Source organism: Perognathus longimembris, chromosome 12 (genome assembly GCF_023159225.1).
Source record: "Perognathus longimembris pacificus isolate PPM17 chromosome 12, ASM2315922v1, whole genome shotgun sequence".
Classification (NCBI taxonomy): Eukaryota; Metazoa; Chordata; class Mammalia; order Rodentia; family Heteromyidae; genus Perognathus; species Perognathus longimembris.
Window position 1 is genome coordinate 65,462,529 of NC_063172.1, and position 21,682 is coordinate 65,484,210.

Below are 21,682 nucleotides of genomic sequence, written 5' to 3' on the forward strand. Positions count from 1 at the left end.
TTTGTGGAATTTGTTGGTGCTTAAATTTTTCTAATTTATTGTGATTTCTATTATCACTCTACTTTTTAGTTTAATCTTGCATTTATAATTCTACATTCTTTCCTTTAACAAAGTTTCCCTCATCTACATTTTGTGAACTTCTGTCTCTAAAACCTGAATCTACCTTTGAATGAGGTAAGATAAACTAAACCAACCTGAGTCCTAGCTTAGTTAGTCAGGGACAGGAAATAGAAAGAAATGAAATTTGTAGGCAATGGTAAAAGTAGTCAAAGTACTAAAAGCTAAGCAAGGAGCAAAATGTGTATTAAAAAAACACATTGTTATAGGTGTGGCACAATGGAGTTACTAAAGGTTTGTAAATTGTATATTTTCAGTTTTACAGTATTTATTTGTCTGTACTTCCTCTTTCCCATTCTGAAATATCCTGTTAGTTGTTTAGTAAAACAGTTATAGCAAAGTTAAGCATGTTTTCAAAAGCCTAGGTATAGTTCTTTATTCTTTTTCAATAAACATTTTATAGAAAAATAAAACTGGCAGCTCAGTTAAGAGTGTGAATAAAAAATGCAATATTCAGTTTACTTATGATATGGAACTAATAGGCCTATGTTCCCCCTGTTCTCTCCCTCTTTTGTAGATTATCTTTAAGTAGTTGTACAAAGTAATTACCATTCAAGGGGCTGGTGATATGGCCTAGTGGCAAGAGTGCTTGCCTCGTATACATGAGGCCCTGGGTTCGATTCCCCAGCACCACATATACAGAAGACGGCCAGAAGTGGCGCTGTGGCTCAAGTGGCAGAGTGCTAGCCTTGAGCAAAAGGAAGCCAGAGACAGTGCTCAGGCCCTGAGTCCAAGGCCCAGGGCTGGCCAAAAAAAAAAAGAAAAGTAATTACCATTCAACACATCAGTTTATGAACACAATTTTTCTTGATCTGTGTTACCCCTTTCATCATTTTTCCCATCCCTCTTAGCCTTCTTCCTCCCCTCTGTTTTCTTACTTTTGGAAGATATGCAGTAGATTTTATGACTGTATTCTCATTCTCCTTCCTCTCTTCATTCATCTACCCCTTTTCCTTTGACCCCATCCCATTTTCAGTACCTGTAAAAATACAGAACATTTCACAAATTTGTGCGTCATCCTTGTTCAGGGGCAATGCTGTATCATTCCAATTTTATGTATCATTCCCATTTTAGTACATGTGCTGCAAAAGCAAGTACTGGTTCTTGATTTTTTCCACTTTGATTATAAAAATAGATTTTCCTCTTGTATTAGAGAATGTTCTCTAAATGATGAGGCCCTAAAACATATATAGTAAGATTCAGCAATTACTGAATTGAACTGCTTTCCTGATTTTCCTGTTAAGGGCTCTGTCCAGGGAAGCGTGATTCTCATCTCAAGCACATTTATAAAATTCAGCTCCTTAGAAAGTGTAACTAGATGTTCGAAGCATGTAGAGCTATAGATTATTACAGTGGCCTAGAACCAGTTCCTTGGGGGGCGGGGCAGGGGAAAAGTGAGGTTGCTCTTCTGTAGATTCTTGCTCTGATGATTAGTTAATGCTTATTCTTCATTTCAAAGGCCTGAAGTTCTGGGACAAGCAAAGGCACTTTGCTGATGTGGAGTCTTGTGTCGAATTTGCATCCCTTGTTATCCTTTTAGGACCTGAGATTCTCTGATCCTATGTATCCTGAACATATAGCTGAAAACTCCATGAATGAAACGGTGATGTTGTAGGAAGAGCACTACTTGTTGAATTTTTGCCCTTTTTCAGTTAGACCTCTTTCCTGAAGTATGTTTTAAGTTTATATTCTACAAAATAACATTCACAGACATTATATAGCTGATTAATTGCAATGACTGGGTTGAGACTTTAAGAGTATGTTTGATCTGTAGCCTGCTCCCATTTTTTACCTAAAAATCTCCCTAAAAAACTAAAAGACAAATTTGTTCAAACTGTAAAGGAATACAATATACCCCTTACAGAATTAGTTTATGGATAGTTATATCTGTCATCTTTTTCTGCATATGCAAAAAATATTTTAAAATATTTAAAATAATTTTAATAAAATGTGTAAAAGTATTTATTCTTCATTTTATGATTGTACTCATAAAAATTTCAGTGTATATCCTACAAAATTAAGGGAAAGCAGGGGCTGGGAAGGATGGGCTACAATGTTGGGTTAGTTGATCAAGATTCATTGAATTCATAAACTATTTTGTACAATTCCTTTGTACAACTACTTAAAGATAATAAAATATACTTAAAATATTATATCAAAAATTTTTGAGAAAATATTGTACTTCACTTACAATTTTTTGGAAGTTTCATTCACTGTAAGACCTATATTTAAGGGCTGGGGATATGGCCTAGTGGCAAGAGCGCTTGCCTTGTATACTTGAAGCCCTGGGTTCGATTCCCCAGCACCACATATACAGAAAATGGCCAGAAGTGGCGCTGTGGCTCAAGTGGCAGAGTGCTAGCCTTGAGCAAAAGGAAGCCAGGGACAGTGCTCAGGCCCTGAGTCCAATGCCCAGGACTGGCCAAAATAAATAGATAGATAGATAGATAGATAGATAGATAGATAGATAGATAGATAGATAGATAGATAGATAGATAGATAGATAGATAGATAAATAAATCAATCCAAATGTAAAGTGCCTGGAGATGTGGTCCACGTGGTAGAATGCCTACCTTGCAAGCTCGAGACCCAGAGTTCAATCACCTGGACTGCCACCAATAATAATGCTACTATTAATACTACTATTGCTGCTATTACTAACGATTATAGTAAAGTCTAAATTACTGGTGCCATTTAACAGATGGAGAAACTGAGGGTCAGTCATTCCAGGACTGACATTTGATTTCAAGAACGTTTTCCTATGTAAACTTATTATGTTACCCTAACCTGCTCTCATACATGAGAAAGAAGGTATTCTGAAACCATTTGGAACCAGTAATTATTTAGGAATTTCACGAAGGAAAACACAACATGACTCAGAATCATAAAACTATCAACATTGAGCATTTATCTTTACAAAGTGCTTTCCTTTCTTAATCCTCACAATAACTAGGTGAGGCAAAAGTTATCTCAGTTCCTTAAACAAAAAAGCTGAAGTTCAGAGCAGCTATAGGTTTGCCAACACGCGTAAAGCAATGAGTCAGAACTGGAATTAAGGTGAGAAACTTAACTGTTAATGGCTAATACTTGGGGACTCTAGTTTCTGCAGTCATTTAGACACTTAAGGAGACAAGGTAACGTTCTTTAAAACTCATGTTGGTTGTTGTAGTCTGAAGTCAGCTGGGTTGATCTTGCGGGGGGGGGTGGCATTCAGACTTCTCTAATGTGACTGAGTGAAACCATGTAGATCTTACCCACCTTATTACTGCTGGCATTGTCAGAGACTACTGGTAACTATCAATGTACAAGGCATTGTGATCGAAACCTTAGAAGAGTGACCTACAGGGCTCCACAGTGTTGTACCCCATAAACTTCAGGCCGGTCTCTGTTCCGTTATATATGTATCTTGCTACTGGATACTCAGCCATCCGAAAAATGTACTATATCTTTGGAGGGAGCTACAGTTCCATAGCATCTTTCAAAAAAATGACTCCATAGTGTAAAGCATGGGTTTTCTTCATTCAAGAGGAGAAGATCAAGATTATAAACTAGTACAGACAATGAAGTATGGTGGCTCCTCAAAAAAAATTAAGCATAGCATTACTCTATGATTCAGAAATTCTAGATGTATATTTGAGAGAACTAAAGCAAGTATTTTCTCATCATTTCCTCGAATAAGCTGTGGTCCTCTACACAGGATATTTTCTTGGCCTCTATTGCTCCCTCTCTCCTCTTGAATCATCCAGCATTTATTCTCTCATTCCTAAGTCTCAATCTTAATCTTACTTCCTCCAGAGGCTTTTCTTGACCCCCCTCCACCCAAGGTCAGGGTCCCCTGTTGGACACTTTTATAACCCTCTGTACTTTTCTGAATAGTCATCTTTGTTAAATAATGCCCAAGATAATCACCGTAAGAGGAAAGGATAATTTGGGCTCATAGTTTTGGAGGTTTCAGTCTATAATTAATTGGCCTCATTGCTTTCAGGCCTGTTTGGGGGCAGGCTATCATGGTGGGAACACGTGTGGAGGAAATTGCACTTTGTGACAGCTAGGATAAAAAGAGGAAGAGGGTGAACTGTTAACTATTCTCGCTAGGGCCTGACTCCCCAGTGACCGAACGTACTTCTCAGCTCCATTTAAAGGTTCCACCACCTTCCAATAGTTTCAGGGGATCTCATTTGGGGGCTTTTTAGGAGATATTCAAGATCCATATGATAGCTTTCTTAACCATGGCACCCAGCATAAGTGTCATCTCCAAACTATTGTTATTTTTTCATAATACAGCATTCCCCATAGAACTGCTACATTTTTGTTGTATCTCATTTTAGTACCTGAATTTTTGCCCAGTTTAAGATTTTCCATGGCATGTGTAGGAAGGGTCTGAGTTGCTTGGCACAAGCAGGAATCTTAAAAATAAATCTTTATTGAAAAGATGATAACCAGGGGTTACAGCTACATAAACAGGTAATGAGAACATGTTTTTGTTTGTTTGTTTGTTTTTATAATTTATTAATTAAACAATTTTTTTGACAAGGTGTTGTACAAAAGGGGTACAGTTACATAGTAGGGAAGTGTGTATATTTCTTGTGATATCTTACACCCTGTTTTTCCTTCCCTTCCCTAGGTCAGGCAGACATATATACAATACCCAATATACCAAGAACATATACAGTAGCCACGTGGCCTACGCCAAAGAAAATTCGCCTAGGACTTTAAATGTAATGTCGACATTAGACAATATGTCAACAGTAGTCTTATATGAACGTACATACATAGCTTTTGAGCTATTGTACTCCACTGAGAGGTCAATTTTTGACCTTTATATGTTGAGTAGTTGTTTGGTTTTAGTTACATAATGTAGGATCGCTGACCCAAACCTGTGGGAAATACCATTTAACAAGAAGTTTTTGGTTTTGCAGACCTGGTCTCTACTCTCTCCCCCTTCCCCCACCTTAACAGTCATATATCAAGGAGATCATGCCCCTTTGTTTTCTGTGTTCTAGGCTTGTCACGCTCAACATTATTTGTTCAAGTTGTGACCATTTCCCTGCGAATACCAATATTTCACCATTTCTAATTGCTATGTAGTATTCCATTGTGTATAGGTGCCATATTTTTTGGAACCATTCATCTGTGGAGGGGCATTTGGGTTGTTTCCATATTTTGGCTATTGTGAATTGTGTAGCGATAAACATGGAAGTGCAGATGTCTTTTTGATATCTTGGGACCTGTTGTTCAGGATAGGTGCCTAGGAGTGGTATGGCTAGGGCATAGGGTAGGTCTATGTTGAGCTTTTTGAGGAACCTCCATACTGTTCTTCAAAGTGGTTGTACTAATTTGCACTCCCACCAACAATGGAGAAGGGTTCCTCTTTCCCCACACCCCCTCCAGCATTTGTTGTTGCCTGAGTTCAGAGTATAGGCCATTCTAACTGGAGTGAGGTGGTATCTCAGGGTTGTTTTTATTTGCATTTCCTTTACTGCCAGGGATGTTGAACATTTCCTCATATGTTTCTTTGCCATTTTTATCTCTTCTCTTGTGAAGTCTCTCTTTAGCTCCTTTGCCCATTTCCTAATTGGTTTACTGGGCTTGGAGGGGCTTAGTTTTTTGAGTTCTTTGTAGATGACAGATATTAGGCCTTTGTCTGTTGCTGTGCTGGTAAATATCCTTTCCCATATCGTTGGCTGTCTTTCTATTTTGGAGGCTATGTCCTTAGCTGGGCAGAAACTTTTTATTTTGTAGTAGTCCCATTTGTCGAGTCCCTTATCTGTTGTGTCCCTGGGACTCTATTTAGGAAGTTCCTTCCTGTGCCTATAAGTTCTAGTGTCTTTCCTACTCTGTCTTTCAGTAGTTTCAAGGATTCAGGTCTGATATTGAGGTCCTTGATCCATTTTGAGTTGATCTTGGTGCATGGTGATAGGCTAGGGTCTACATTGAGTTTTCTGCATATGGCTGCCCAGTTTTTCCAGCACCAGTAGTTGAAGAGGCTCTGTTTATTCCATTGTATGTCTTTAGCTCCTTTGTTGACTATCAGCTGACTGTAAGAGTGGGGTTTTATTTCTGGATCTTCAATTCTAATCCATTGGTCTTCAGGTCTGTTTTTATACCAATACCAGGATGTTTTTGTTATGATGGCCTTGTAGTAGAGCTTGAAGTCTGGTATTGTGATACCTCCTGTACTATTTTTTTTGCCTAGAATTGCTTTGGCTATTCTAGGTTTTTTGCTGTTCCATATGAATTTATGGATTGTTTTCTCTATTTCAGTGAAGAATGTGGCTGGGATTTTGATAGGTATTGCATTGAATTTGTATAACAATTTGGGCAATATGGCCATTTTCACTATATCGATTCTGCCTACCCATGAGCATGGGAGGTCTTTCCATCTCCTTGTGTCTTTGATTTCCATTATTATATTTTTATAGTTTTCCATTAAATAGGTCCATCACATCTTTGGTTAGGTTGATCCCTAGGTACTTTATTCTCTTTTTGGCTACTGTAAATGGAATTATTTCCATAATTTCCTTTTCTGCTTGTACATTGCTGGTATACAGAAAAGCTGCTGACTTTTGTGGGTTGATTTTGTATCCTGCTATTTTGCCAAAATGGTTTATTAGGTGTAGGAGTTTGGGGACTGAGTTTTTGGGGTCCTTCAGATATAAGATCATGTCATCTTCGAATAGGGATAGCTTGATTTCTTCCTTGCCGATGTGGATCCCTTTGATGTCCTCCTCTTGCCTTATTGCTATGGCTAGGGATTCTAGCACTATGTTGAACAGAAGTGGGGAGAGTGGGCATCCTTGTCTTTTTCCTGAGTTTAGGGGGAATGATTTTACTTTCTCCCCATTTAATACAATATTAGCAGTTGGTCTGTTTTATATGGCTTTTATTGTTTTGAGGAATATTCCATCTATTCCTGTTCTCTCCAGAGCTTTTAATAAATATGGATGTTGTATTTTGTCAAAGGCTTTTTGTGCATCGACTGAGATAACAATGTGATTCTTGATTTTAGTTCTGTTGATGTGGTGAATTACATTGATTGATTTATGGATGTTGAACCATCCTTGTGACTGTGGGATGAAGCCTACTTGGTCATGATGTATAATTTTCCTGATCAGTTTCTGGATCCTATTAGCTAATATTGTATTGAAGAGCTTTGCATCTGTGTTCATTAGTGATATTGGTCTGTAGTTCTCTTTTTTGTTGGGTCTTTGCCTAGTTTGGGGATGAGTATAATATTAGCTTCATAGAATGAGTTTGGGATTTCTACCTCTGTTTCTATTTCAGGGAAGAGTTTGAGGAGTATTGGTATTAGCTCCTCACTAAAGATTTTATAGAATTTGTTGGTGAATCCATCTGGACCTGGGATTTTCTTTGTTGGGAGGCTCTTGATTTCCCCCTGTATCTCGCTGTAAGTTATTGGTTTATTTAGTTGATTTATTTCTTCTTGGTTCAGTTTGGGCAGTTTATACTTCTCTAAGAATTGATCCATTTCTGTAAAATTATTGTTTTTTAGTGATTAGAGGTTCTGGAAATAGTTCCTTATGATTGTTTGAATATCGTGTGTATTTGTTGTAATTTTTCCGGTAGAGTCCCTGATTTTACGTATATGAGTCTCTTCTTTTCTGTTTTTTTTTTGTAAGTCTTGCGAGGGGTCTGTCAATTTTATTTATTTTATCAAAGAACCAGCTTTTAGTCTTATTTATTTGTTGAATGGTCTTTTCTATTTTCAATCAGATTTATCTCTTCTTTGATCTTTGTGATCTCTTGCCTCCTAGTCATTTTAGATTCGATCATTTCTTGTTTCTCCAGTTGTTTTAGTTTCATCGTGAGGTTATTCACCTGCTCTGCTTCCATTCTTTTAATGTGAGTGCTGAGGGCAATGATCTTGCCCCTCAGTACTGCCTTAGCTGTATCCGATAGGTTTCTTTGTGATGTGTTTTCATTGTCATTGTGGCTTATGAATTCGTTAGTTTCATCCTTAATTTGGTCTGTGGCCCAAGTGTTAGATAACAGTGAGGGTTTAGCCTCCATGAATATGTATAGACTCTGTGGTAACCTTTGTTATTGAGGGTTACCTTTATTCCACTGTGGTCAGATATAATACATGGAATGACGTTAATACTTTTGTATTTGCTGAGGTTCTTTGTGTGGGCTATGACATGGTCTATTTTGGAGTATGATCCATGGGCTGCTGAGAAGAAGGTGTATTGGGTCTCTGTAGGGTGAAAGATTCTGTATAGATCTGTCAGATCCATTTGGAATATGGTGTTACTTAGGTCCTCAGCTCCCTTGCTAATCCTCTGGGTGTTGGATCTGTCTCTTGGAGAGAGAGGGGTATTAAAGTCACCCACTATGATTGTGTTTGGGTCTATCTTGTTCTGTAGTTCTGTGAGAATTTGTTTGACAAATGTAGGGCCTCTTTTGTTCGGTGAGTATACATTTATCACCGTGATGTCTTGTTTCTGGATTTTTCCTTCTATTAAAATGTAGTGTCCTTCTTTGTCTTTTTTAGTTGATTTTAATGGGAAGTCCAGCTTGTCTGAAATCAGGATGGCTACTCCTGCCATTTTGGCCATTTGCTTGGAAGATCTTGCTCCATCCTTTCATTCGGATCCTGTTTTTATCCCTTGCTGTAAGATGGGTCTCTTGAAGTCAACAGATGGCCACTTTTTGTTCACAGATCCACTCTTTCAGTCTGCTCCTCTTTATTGGAGAGTTTATACCATTTATATTCAAAGAGAACAAGAATACGAGTGTTTTTTCCCCTTCCATTTTCCTGTTAGTCTGTTTTTCCTCTCTTTTTTTTTCTTGTCTTTATGAGCTACTCCTTCTGTTGGGCTCTGGCTATTGTAGTTTCTTTCTGTTTCTGTAGACACAGAATTTGTCTGTACAATTGCCTGTACAATTTCTGTTGGGTGGGGTTCCCCTCTTAGAATTTGCTGTAAGGCTTCACATACTCCTTTAGATCCTCTTTGCTATGGAAAGATCTGGTTTTTTCCCCGAATATGAATTCTAGTTTCACTGGATATCTGATTCTGGGTTGGCAATTGTTGGCCTGTAGGACTTGGATTGTGTTCTTCCACTCTCTTTGTGCGTGGTAGATTTGTGTGGAGAGGTCTGCTGTTATTCGGATCATTTTCCCATTATAATAAATCTCTTTCTTTGCTTTGGCTGCATTCAAAATTTGCTCTTTATTCTTGAGATCTGAAGTCTTGATTATCATGTGCCTGGACGAGGATTTTCTAGGATCTGGTCTGCCAGGCTTCCTATAGGCTTCGGTTACCTGGGTGAGGTCCCTTGTGAGATTGGGGAAGTTTTCTGCAATCACTTTATTGAAAATATGTTGAAGCCCTCTGCTCTGGTATTCAGCTCCTTCTACTATTCCAATTATGCGCAGAGTATATCTCTTATCTTTGTCTACTAGCTCCTGGATTAGTCTGCCCTGCAGTTGTACCATTTCTTGGAGTGTGGTAATTTTCTGGTCCTTATCGGCTGCATCATCGTCCAAGAGAGAGATTTGCGATTCAATATGGTCAATTCTTAGTGCTGTGGATTCAAGCGTGGAGTTTATGGATGTCAGGGAGCTATTTATGGTTGCCAGATCAGCTCTGATCATGGAAATTTCTTCGTTTAAAAAGTTGTATTTTAAATCTATTTTTTCATGCATTTCGCTTCTCAGGATGTTCAGGTCTTCTTTAACGGAGGTGTGCACTGTATCCATTTTTGCTTCCATTTCTTTCTTTACTTCCTGAAGGTCCTTCGAGACTTCCACTCTGAACTCCTGGAATTGTTTTCTGATTTCGTTTCTGAGGCTTTCCATCATTTCTGCTATCAAAGTCTCAGTTGTTTTTTTATTTTCCATCTCCTCTTCAGTCGTACTGCTTTTTGGAGCTGGCGAGTTGGCTTGCCCTTTCATGTAATTTGTAATATTTCTTGGTGATTTGTGCATCTGGAGATCTGTAGGTAGCTTCCTTGGGTTGGCTTTGTGCTGGTTCCTGCTGGTCCGTCATTGGAGACTTGTTTGTGTCCTGGCTCTGGATTTGAGTTTGGCTGTTGAACCTTACTGCCCAATGGGTGAGCGTGACCGTCTTGGTTGTTGCCAGGGTGGTCACCCTCACTGCACTTGGGGGTGGGTAGGTTCTGTGTCTTTCTCTGCGGTATAGTGTCCTGCTGCTGTGTTGTGCTGACCCTAGCGTGTCCCTGGTGGGGGTTTGCTGGTCGCTGATTCAGCGTGGTGTGGAGGCTTTTCTTTGGTTCTTTTTTCCACTCGGTATCTTGGTCAGAGGAGCTCCCCTCTCAGATTGAGATTTGCCACTGAGAGGCGGCTTGTCCACCTGTGTGTATTGCTCCTGTTGGAGCAGGTGTTGCTGTTGAGGGGCGGCCCGCCCACCTGTGCAGAATGCGCCTATCAGAGCAGGCGCTGTCGCTGGGGGGCTCTGCCCACCTGTGCGGAGTGCACCTATCAGAGCGGGCGCTGCCGCTGGGGGGCTCTGCCCACCTGTAGGGAATGCACCTATCAGCGGGTGCTGCCACTGTGGGGCCCTGCCCGCCTGTGTGGAATACACCTATCAGAGCGGATGTTGCAGCTTGCCTGTTTGTACGCTCCCACGGGGGTTTGGACAGGAGATCCTCCTGTTAGAGGTCTAGCACGCTGGCCCACGCTGGCCCTCTGGGGAGAATATGCGTGTGCACTCTAGTGCTTCCTTTAGGGACGTGCTGCCCGAGCTGTTGGAGGGTGCTTGTGCCCTCTCACCAGTTTGCTGTGGGGGGCGGTATGGGTGGGCCCCGGTAGGGTCAAGTTTCCGGGCGCGGGTTGGTGCCCACAGACTCTCTGCGCCTCCGCTGTGAGGGGGGCTTGTGATCGGGCCCGGGTGTCCCTGCTCTGCTGGTATTGCCCTCCAGCGAGCCTGTGACTGTTGTTCAAAAAGTCCACGAGCGGGGCTGGGGATATGGCCTAGTGGCAAGAGTGCCTGCCTCGGATACACGAGGCCCTAGGTTCGATTCCCCAGCACCACATATACAGAAAACGGCCAGAAGCGGCGCTGTGGCTCAAGTGGCAGAGTGCTAGCCTTGAGCGGGAAGAAGCCAGGAACGGTGCTCGGGCCCTGAGTCCAAGGCCCAGGACTGGCCAAAAAAAAAAAAAAAAAGTCCACGAGGCCCAGGCACCTCAGGTGGGGCTTCCAATGCCTACCAGTCCCTGGGCCCCTGCTGGGGAGGGGGCAGGGCCGGTGCAGCCAGGTTCAGGCTCCCCAGCTGGGGCTTTGGGGGGGATGCCTGTCTAAGATGTTTCCTGGTCCCTTTGTTGGGCTCTGCTCTGCCTCTGTTAGTTCCCATGTCCTCCCAGAGGCTGTAGGGTTCTAGAGCCGCCAGATATGGGGCTCCTTTGTTTCCTAGGGGCAGGGAGGGGGAGGGAGGAAGCTCTAGCTTCTTTGTAGGTTTTGGGTCTCTGCTAGAGCTGGTCTCCCATGGTGGGGGGGGGTAATGGGGAACTTACTGGTCATGGATTGTGTGTGCCTGCCCCGCGCTACTGTGGGCTTTTCGGGGCTGGAGTGCTGGGGTGTGGCGACCCGTCGTTTGGTGGTGGTGGTCCCGGCTCTCCCCATCTGCACTGTGGGTTCCCCTGCTGTTTACGTCTGATCCCGGCCGTTCGGTCCTGCAACTCCAGTCCCGCGCCATCGACTGTCTCGGTCGGTCTGCGCTCAGTCTGGAGTCTGTGGAGCTCCTGCTGTCTGGTCTCTGCGCTCCTGGCGTGACTTTTCGCATGTTGGTTTGCTGGCACCGGGTCCCCTTTCCCAGCCTGGTCCTGTTTGGGCCAGGGTTGGCGGGTGGGGGGAGGGTACCCCGGAGATTTTCCAGCTCCGTGCAGGTTATAGGCTCTTCTTTTTTTGTTCTTTTTTGTTTTCTGTGTTTCTCTGTTGCTTCTGGTTGTTGGGTTTGCTGGATTCTTTTTTTTATTTCTTTGCCAGTCCTGGGGCTTGGACTCAGGGCCTGAGCACTGTCCCTGGCTTCTTTTTGCTCAAGGCTAGCACTCTTGAGTCACAGCACCACTTCTGGCCATTTTCTGTATATGTGGTGCTGGGGAATTGAACCCAGGGCTTCAAGTATACGAGGCAAGCACTCTTGCCACTAGGCCATATCCCCAGCCCAAGGTTTGCTGGATTCTTGATGGGGTGTTGGGTGCTGGAGTTCCCAACTCACTATTCAGCTGGAGCGAGTTGGGTTGCCTCCCTATTGTGACGGCGCCATCTTCCCTCGAGAACATGTTTTTAAACACTGTTACCCCATCCCTCATTTTCTCCCCCCATACCCCTCCCTAGTCCCTTCTCCCACACATCATAGACCTAATTTCCAGTGTACTGTCAAGTGAGTAGCTGTGCTGCATTATTTCATCCTTTGTCTTGCTATTTCTATGATTCCCTTTCCCTTTCACAGATTGAGTAAACTTATATACAAGACACATGGTACAGAAAACTAAGAGACTCAAGTAAACAAAAAAAAATGCAACTAAATACATATAGGACATAATAAGAACCTCTTGTTTCCATTTCTTGGAGTTCATGTTGATAAACTTCATGATATATGGTCCTATGTGCTTAGCAGTTGGGTTATTGAGATCCTCTGTTAAGAATATCTATAGAGCTAATTGGCACAGGTTGTAACTTCCTTAATAAAGACCCAGAATCACAACAAATCAAAGTTGGATAAATGGGGGCTGGGGATATGGCCTAGTGGCAAGAGTGCTTGCCTTGTATACATGAAGCCCTGGGTTCAATTCCCCAGTACCACATATACAGAAAACGGCCAGAGGTGGCGCTGTGGCTCAAGTGGTAGAGTGCTAGCCTTGAGCAAAAAGAAGCCAGGGACGGTGTTCAGGCCCTGAGTCCAAGCCCCAGGACTGGCAAAAAAAAAAAAAAAAAGTCGTAGCTTCTGCATGGCAAAGGACATAGCTCGCAAGATAAATAGAAAGCCCAAGGACTGGGAGAAGATTTTCACAAGGCATACAACAGACAAGAGCTTCATATCTAAAATATACTTACATCTCAAAAAAATTAAATTACCCCAAAACAAATCCCCAAAGAAACAACCACCCCATTAACAAGTAGCCTAAAGACTTAGAGACTTTTCTGGAGAGGAAATAAGAATGGCCAAGAGATACAAGAAGAAATACTCGACATCCTTGGCTATAAAAGATACGCAAATCAAAACATTGGGATTCCACCGTACCCGTTAGAATGGCCTTTATCGAGAAATCTAATAACAACAGATGTTACTACACAGTTGGTGGGAGTGCAAACTTGTTCAGCCCCTCTGGAAAGCAGTATGGAGGTTCCTCAAAAGACTAAACATAGAGATCTCCTGTGACCCATCAATCCCACTTCTGAGCATTTACCCAAATGACCATAAACAAGGCTGTACTAAACCTCCCAGCACAACCAGGAATCTTGTTTTCAAGATCAGTGTGGTCAGTGACAGGAATCCTAAGTAGGTGGGAAGGCTCTAAATTCTTCACCTGACCTCTTACCCATGAGAAAGAATAGTCAGCAGTAAGGAGAATTCAAATCAGAAGAGTTTTGGCAGTCTTTCTAGCAGTACTTGTTCCCAGGAGAAAGTATGTGTTTGCAAACCAACGTGTTTGCTTTGTCTTGGTCAGAAAATATAGACATGTTTTACACAATGCTTCCAATCTCTACTGTATTTGCCGAGACATTACAATAAACTCAGTATACAACTTGAATTCTTTGAAGCCTGTGCCCTGTTTTTGCACTTTTTTTTTACAATGATTTCTGTTCCATTTTTATTGGCAATCTCCTGTTTATGTTATAGTAAGCAATCTTGAACCATTTGAGGTGTGGTATAAGTCTTTTAAAAATATTCCATGCCTTTGGCCTCAGTTATCAGTAATTCAGGAAGTAATGCCATTGTAAAGGAAGAGCTGACAAAATCATATCTATTATCTTAACTATGCCAAAGGAATTCGCACATAGTGTTATTTGGGTTGGAGAAATATCTTGTGCATTAAGCTTTTTAATTCCTTAAATTAAACTTGCACATAATTCTTCTTTTATACCAAAATGAGACCACCTCCACTTTAGAATCTAGCTATTTCTTAGTTCACCATACACATTTTTGGTTCATTTGATAAATTCTGTAATGTATGGAAAAACATTTGGTAAGCATGTGAAAGCACTTAGCAAACGTCGCACCCAAGGACAATTGCTAGAGCTATGATTATTCTTACTCTACTTTCATAAAAATAATGCTCAATTTGAAGTATTATGTCTTGAGTCTATGCATTTTGCATATATCAAATGGCTGTGTAATCTTAAGTCCATGTTTTATGTTTAGTCTAATAATACATACAAGGACAGAATTCACTGGACACAATATGGCTGTCTTCAGCCTGGATGCAAACCAGGCTGCTTTATTATTTATTTATACAGCAAGTTTTCACTAAGTATATACTGTGTCCAAAGTTAGAGAAGTGTCCCAACAGACTTGGTCTCTCAGCTTAGGAACTTACATTCTAGCAAAATAATGGTAATAATAATGAGTGAAGTAACATAATTTAGTAGAGCGTATCATTTTCCAGGTACTGAGTTGAGAACTGTGTGCAAATTATTTCAGGTAACCTTCAGAACCCTATGTACAAGAGGTATTTTTTAATCTTCATCTTTAACTAGGAATTTAGGTAACTGACTCAAAGTCAGATTTGAAGTTTGTTACAGAGTGATGTTTAAAGTAGGTATTACAAGTAGACTCAACAATAGGAATAGACCACAGACCAGCAGCAGTTCAGGGGGCCAATAAACTCCCTTTAGGTCCTAGATTATAAGCAAGTCCAGGGGTTGTGGAGGAGGATCAAATAGACTAAGAAATTAGCCAAAGGGTAGAGTGTTAGCTCTGAACACAAACTAAAGTCAATACAAGAGCATGCTAAGCAGACAGAGTAGCAGGCTGAAAATTCAGTTTATTAGATAACTCTGTGCCAGGTTCTGTGTATTTCCCTCAAGGTAGAACAGGAACTAGGAAGAGCTCTCTTCTCAAGGAGCTCAGAATCCATAGTTCTGAAATTTGATCTTGGCCTCAGTATTAGGAGCTGGGTGATCTTGAGGGAGTCATTGACTTCTTGGAACTTCTGGAAAGCAGATTTTCTAATTAGTATAATTCATGAAGGCAGAAGGGTAATGGATTTTTAAGGAGCCTTAAATCAATAGCAACCACTTTCTAAAAGATGTACAGTCTTTTTTATATTCATGTTGTACCCTATTTAGCTCATGTTGTTTCCCTTTTGGTAGCACTGTGGTTATCTGAAATTTTAAATTCTACAAGGCAATAAAATTTATTTGAACTGTTAAAAATTTAAACCAAGTAAACACAATGTAGACTTATGTATTAGAAGAATTACTGTTATTGATGTTGAAATGTAACTTTACCCCGTGAACGCTAAAAGTGTTATCTAATTAAAGTCTTCAATTCATGCTGATATTTGTACAGGTGAGCTGCCATAATTGTGTTTGAGTGAATTCTTGATTCTTGAGGGAACATATGGCTATAGAAAAAACAATGTTGCAGTTATAAATTTCAGTGTTTGTTTAATGATATGATGGGTTATGGAATCTTAATGTTCGGATGTGAACAGGTTGTTGGTGATGTATGTGATTGTGGAAAACAGCAACTACATTGTAAAAAAGACATTCCATAACTGGGAAATTCACTTTGTGCTACATTCTGCTAAAGCAGTGTTTTTTTTCACAAGTTATATAAATCCCATGTTTTGCTTTGATCCATAGTTTATCTCCTGTGTAAGTATTCTGAAATGTGGCTTTCAAAGGCTCATGTTTAGTGAGCACTTAAATGTAAACATCCTACTTTTAAAATCTATCCTTATAAAAAACACACATTTCTGAATATTCTCAGCCACTGAAATTCTAATAAATGGAACAGAACCTAGGTAAAAAGGGAAATGGAAGCAAAAGACAACATGACATCTTACCTTCTGCCTGGTTCTTTTGCTGTTTGTAGCACTGAGAGTGAATGCTACTTTATATATTTATTCTACATTACTGTAATGCCTGAGTGAACTAAGTTCAATAAAATCTTCCACAAAACAAGTATAGCTGCTCAAACTACCGAACAAAACTACTTCAGCCAGTTTCCAAAGGCCTAGGCCCTGGAGCTAGGAATAGAGGCCAAAGAAACCTTCCTTTGATTATGTGTGAATATATTTGTGGAGGAAGATATTAGGTTTCCATTTGCCACAGAACAGTTCACGACATAGTATTACAATGAAGCCAATTAGAATGTGTCACAATCCAAGGCAAAAAGACCTGAGTTCAAGTGATGGCTCTGTAAATTGGTAGCAGAGATCGTGGTCAAGGTACTTACTTTCTTCATGTGTCAAACGTAGTTTGAAAATACTTCTATGAGAGTGCTTCAGTGGAAGTACTACTGATATTTTGGACCAGGTAATTCTTTGCTATTGGGGGGGAGGGGGAATGGTGATCTGCACACTGTAGAATGTTTACCATGTACTCAGTAGATACTGTTACCATTTTCTCCCAGTCATAATAACCAAAAAATGTCTTAAGACATTGAAGATTACCCTAAATAACTAATGACCTAATCAAGAACTGTGTTAGGTATTGGATTGTGAACGATAGCACCCACGTCACAGGTACAGTCAGCAAAATAATTGCCCGTGTGTTAGTTAGCTTTCCCTTGATGTAACAAATATCATTAGCTTACAAAGAGGAAAGGTTTGGTCTGGCTCGCAATCTTGGAAATTAGAGTCCTTGGTTAGCCATTGGGGTTTGTGGTGAACTGCATATCATAGGGATAATTGGTGGTAGAGGAGACCTGCTCACCTCATGATCGCTGGGAAGAGAAAGAGAGAAAAGAGCTGAGTTTCCAATATCTCATTCAAGGGCACACTCCAGTGACCCAGCTACCTTCTATAAGTGCCCACCTCCTAAAGAGTTTATTGCATCTCATTAGTGCAATCCCATTAGATTGACAACCAAGCCTTTATTTAATATATGGGTCTTTAGGAGTCATGCCAGATACAAAATATAGTATTCTTCCTAAGATATTCGGAATCCAAGCCTGTGAATGTGCTACCTAATATGGCAAGGGGGAATAAAGGTGGAGTTGGAACCCAGGGTGCCAGTCAGCTGATGTTAAATAGGGATGTTAGTCTAGATTAACTGAGCAGACCCAGTGCAATCACAAGTGTCTTGAAAGTGGACAAACCAGACATGGTGCATGCCTGTAATTCCAGCACTCAGAAGTTGAGTCATTGGGATCATGAGGTAGAGACCAGCCTAAATAGCAAGATATGGCCTCAAAACACTAAAAAGAATGGTAATAAAAAATAAGGGTGAGGCAGTGATAGGATGTGAGAAAGACTTCATTGCTGGATTTGGAGACGGACGAAGGAGCTCAGCAGCTGAGTGACGTGGGAAGCCTCTAGACGCTGGAGCACATGAGGAAACAAATCCTACCAAGTGTACAGTAACTTACTACAGAAGCAATGGAAAACTAATGCAACAGGTCTGGGCCCTTACTTCACACTACAACACTACATACAACGATTAAGAAGTTCCCCCAAAGAGACCTTCAGGCGGTGCTCAAGCCCGTCATCCTGTCTACTCCGGAGTCTGAGATATGAGGATCTCGGTTCAAAGCCAGCCTGGGCAGGAAAGTCCATGACCCTCATATCTCCAGAAAACCACCAGAAAACCAGAAATGGCGCTGTGGCTCAAGTGGTAGAGCGCTAGCCTTGAGCTGAAGAGCTCAGGGACAGCGCCCAGGCCCAGAATTCAAGCCCCAGGACTGGGAGGAAAAAAAAAAAAATAGAGCCCTTCAGATGACCAGCATGTACTTAAAAGAGATGTTCCACACAGCCATTAAGTGAAAACCAAGTCCGCATGAGACATCACTTTATACTCATTAGGATGGCTGTAATCTAGTCAGATAATAACAAGTGTCTGTAAGGTTATGAAGAAAGTGGAGCCCTGAAATAGTGCCGTGGGAATGGTATGGTAGTTCAGCCCTTTTGGAAAATAGTGTAGCAGTTGCTCAAATGATTAAGCATAGTTACCAAAACCATTCAGCAATTCCATTCTCAATAACTACCAAAGAGATTTGGAAACCTATGTCTATAGGAAAACTTGATGAATATTTATAAAAGCATTATCCATGAAACTCAAACAATGGAAGGGGAAGGGAAAAAGGAGAGGGGGGGAAGAGGATGAATGTAATTGAAATTTATGTAGTTGTGGAAATGGTCATAAAAAACCCCCTTTTACTATGAATATATGCTAATAAAGTGTAGAATATGGCCAGGCAGCAGCGGCTCACAATTATAATCTTAGCTACTCAAGACATCAAGATCTGGCAATAGCAGTTCAAAGCCAGCCCAGGCAGGAAATTCCATTGAGACTCCAAAACCATCAAAAAGCTGGAAGTAGAGCTGGGGCTCAAGCAGTAGAGCACTATCCTTGAGCAAAAAAGCTTAGGGAAAGTGCCCAGGCCCTGAATTCAAGCCCCAGAACAGGAAGGAAGGAAGGAAGGGAGGGAGGGAGGGAGGGAGGGAGGGAGGGAGGGAGGGAGGGAGGGAGGGAGGGAGGGAGGGAAGGGAGGAAGGAAAAAGAAAGAGAAAGAAAGAAAGAAAGGAAAGAAAGAATATGCTAAGAGAAAGTGTAGTAGTATTCAAATATCCAACAACTGATTAATGGAGAAAGCTGAGGTCTGGGCGTATTCTCTTGGAGAATGATAAGGAATAAGAATGGGAGGATTCAGTGGAATAAGCCATTGACCTAATTCTTACTGCTGTTTCCAAGACAATGGTGAATATTCTTCATTCCTTTCCTTTAACCCTTCTTTCTGTATCAGTTTTCTATACCCATGAACAGAATGTCAGCCCCTCTGGATTCCTTTTTTGGATGAAGATTTTGGATTTTCACTTCTGAAAGTACCGAGGCCTTGGCTGCCTTGCCCTTGTCAACCCATACTTACTGCATTCATGTGCTTCCTGCTACTCATAGAAAGTGGGAGCACCAAAGATGCCCCAATGCATCTTCAAGTTGCAAATTCTTTTCTGACTCAGACAGTGGCAGCGATCATATCCCTTCATTGTAGCCAGTGGAAGTTACTCTTGTCAGTAGAGCTCTTTCACTTTTCATCTACCATTTAATTAATGTAAGAGTAGAACATGACCTCGCATTAGCTGCAGTTCTGGATTCAGAGAAACATTGTAATTATAGTGAAGATACTTTTTCTGCTCTGAGAACCATCACATTTAATCTAAGTGAACCCAGAATTGTGGGGGTAGGAAATATAAATTCTACACATCACAGGAGTCATGCTGAGAGGAGCCAACCTCATTTGTGCGTCTCCTCCTGAGCCTGTGCAGTATACCTGGCCAGGAGTACTCATCAAATATTATGTATCTCTTAGGGTATGTGAAACATCCTGAAAGATCAAGTAACACCCTTTGGGATGTTGTCTGCAAGTGTGCACCCTATCAGCATCTTTTCAAAGTTCTAATCAAGCTGGCAATCCGGGGAACACAATATGTAGAGGACCCACAGATTCATAGACATGTACTTAATGTCTCATACTGTTATATGGTAACATGACTTCTTTGGTCTGGCAGGATTGCACAACATCCTATATGGATAAAACATTTGATAAACTCTTGGGGCAGATACTGTCACATGTATTTCACACAGAAAAGTGACACTCTAATTTATAGTAAGTATCAAAGATGGGTTAAGCTACTTTAAAATGAAATTAATTGGTTTATCCCAAGACACTAGTTGATCTTTTCAGGGGTATCGTATTGAGACATACACCCTGTTGCTTCCCAGTTTGGTATTTAGCTGTAGAAACATCTGACATAGCTGTGGTGCAAGAGCCTGTGATGTTGAGCCCAGGAAAACCTTTAACCCTGCCATCAGTACTTTGTTGTATGAAACATATTGTGACAATACTGGGGCAGTTCTACAGCCTACAGGGTTGTTTAGGATCTCACCAACAGCAGGTGTTTTCTGGTAGATGCTAAAGCAAAAAGATCTGTACTTTCTGTGCCCACTCTTTGAAGTTCATACCTATCTCCTCCAGAGCTCCTTGTCTCCAATCTTCCATTTTTGCTGCTTCCAAGCCCTCATTAACTATACAGGCTTATCACCACTGCCTTACTCCTTAGTGGAGTTAGAGACAAAACTATAGAAAAATATTTAGAGGGATTTTTTTTCTGAAAAAAAGATCAGATGCTTGAGGCAATAATAAGAGGGAAGAAAGGGATGGAAATAATTTTTAAGATTAGAAATTAGTATGTCTGCTTATTGATGAAAATTCAAATGTAATAGAAAACTGTGATGTAATACATAGAAAATAGAATTCTTGGAGATGGATTCCAGTAGCCTTGAAGTATACTATAAATAGCAATGTATTATTTGAAGACAAATGATGACATTTTTAATCATTTTTCTACAAATTTAATGGGCTTAAACAAGTCAGTTATCTAGTCAGCATATATTAAGCACCTCCTGGGAACTGGGAACATGTTATTTCAAGGGATATAGAGATACGTCAGAGCTTCGTAAGGGTTTAATCATGAGAGAAGTAATGATGGAAAACGTTAACTGGAATTCACCATGAGAAATAATTTCGGTGGAAGCATGGGTAGAATGATCTCCATTTTTGTTATACATCTGAATATTTAAATACTTGCTTACATATAAGGAATCTACCTAAATGTAAAAGATGTATCACTGGTTCTTTCAGGAATCTAAAGTAACTTTGATCTGCTCTTCTTGCACTTACTGGAGAAAAAAAATCAAAAGAAACTTTTTAAAAAATACGCCCTTTGTTTTTTACTGCAAAATGGATAGGGAGCTGACATAAATGTAAATGTGGTTATAAAAAGTTACAATTATGAATAATTGGAACTGTCAGTTCCAGATCATGATGAATGGCTGGTATATAGAATCATTAAGATAATTGGCAGAGGAATGTTATAAAATCAGATACTGCTTCCTTAGGAAATTATTAGGGCAAATAGCATTAGAATGGAGAAATTGAAGCTGATTTTATTTGGGCTTTTCTGTCTTTTCACTAGGCATAGATGGTGCATGAAATGACATTGTTTGGGTCAGTTTCCAGAAGCATCACTTTGAAGGGAAAAGGAGAGTACAACTCTAGGAAGAAGAATGTAAGTTCAAAGCAGCAAAGCAATTTCACAATTTATAGCATGGATGCATGAATTCAGAGAACATGGGGAATGGCCAAAAGGAGCTGAACCTGGGGGCAGTGGACCTTGGAAGTGACCAGAGCAGCCAGGTGTAAGACAAGGCCTGCCTCTTTCCCTATCCTTATTAAACATTCTGTTTAGCTGCCTTAAAATTCAGATTTTTACTTTGTTTTATTTTGTTTTGTTTTGTTTTTGTTGCCAGTCCTGGGCCTTAGACTCAGGGCCTGAGCACTGTTCCTGGCTTCTTTTTGCTCAAGGCTAGCACTCTGCCACTTGAGCCACAGCTCCCGGCTTTTTCTATATATGTGG

At 40.7% G+C, this 21,682-nt stretch overlaps 1 long non-coding RNA gene and 1 pseudogene across 2 annotated transcripts in view; one reads left to right on the forward strand and one right to left on the reverse strand.

The window, feature by feature from the left end:
• LOC125360419 overlaps positions 1-21,682 on the forward strand; it is a 60,953-nt gene that overhangs the window by 22,555 nt on the left and 16,716 nt on the right. For both annotated transcript variants that reach the window (XR_007212733.1, XR_007212734.1), the window contains one exon: positions 21,242-21,334. This is a non-coding gene — a long non-coding RNA (uncharacterized LOC125360419). The remainder of the gene's footprint in view (positions 1-21,241; positions 21,335-21,682) is intronic.
• LOC125361112 lies at positions 1,101-1,215 on the reverse strand (annotated as a pseudogene).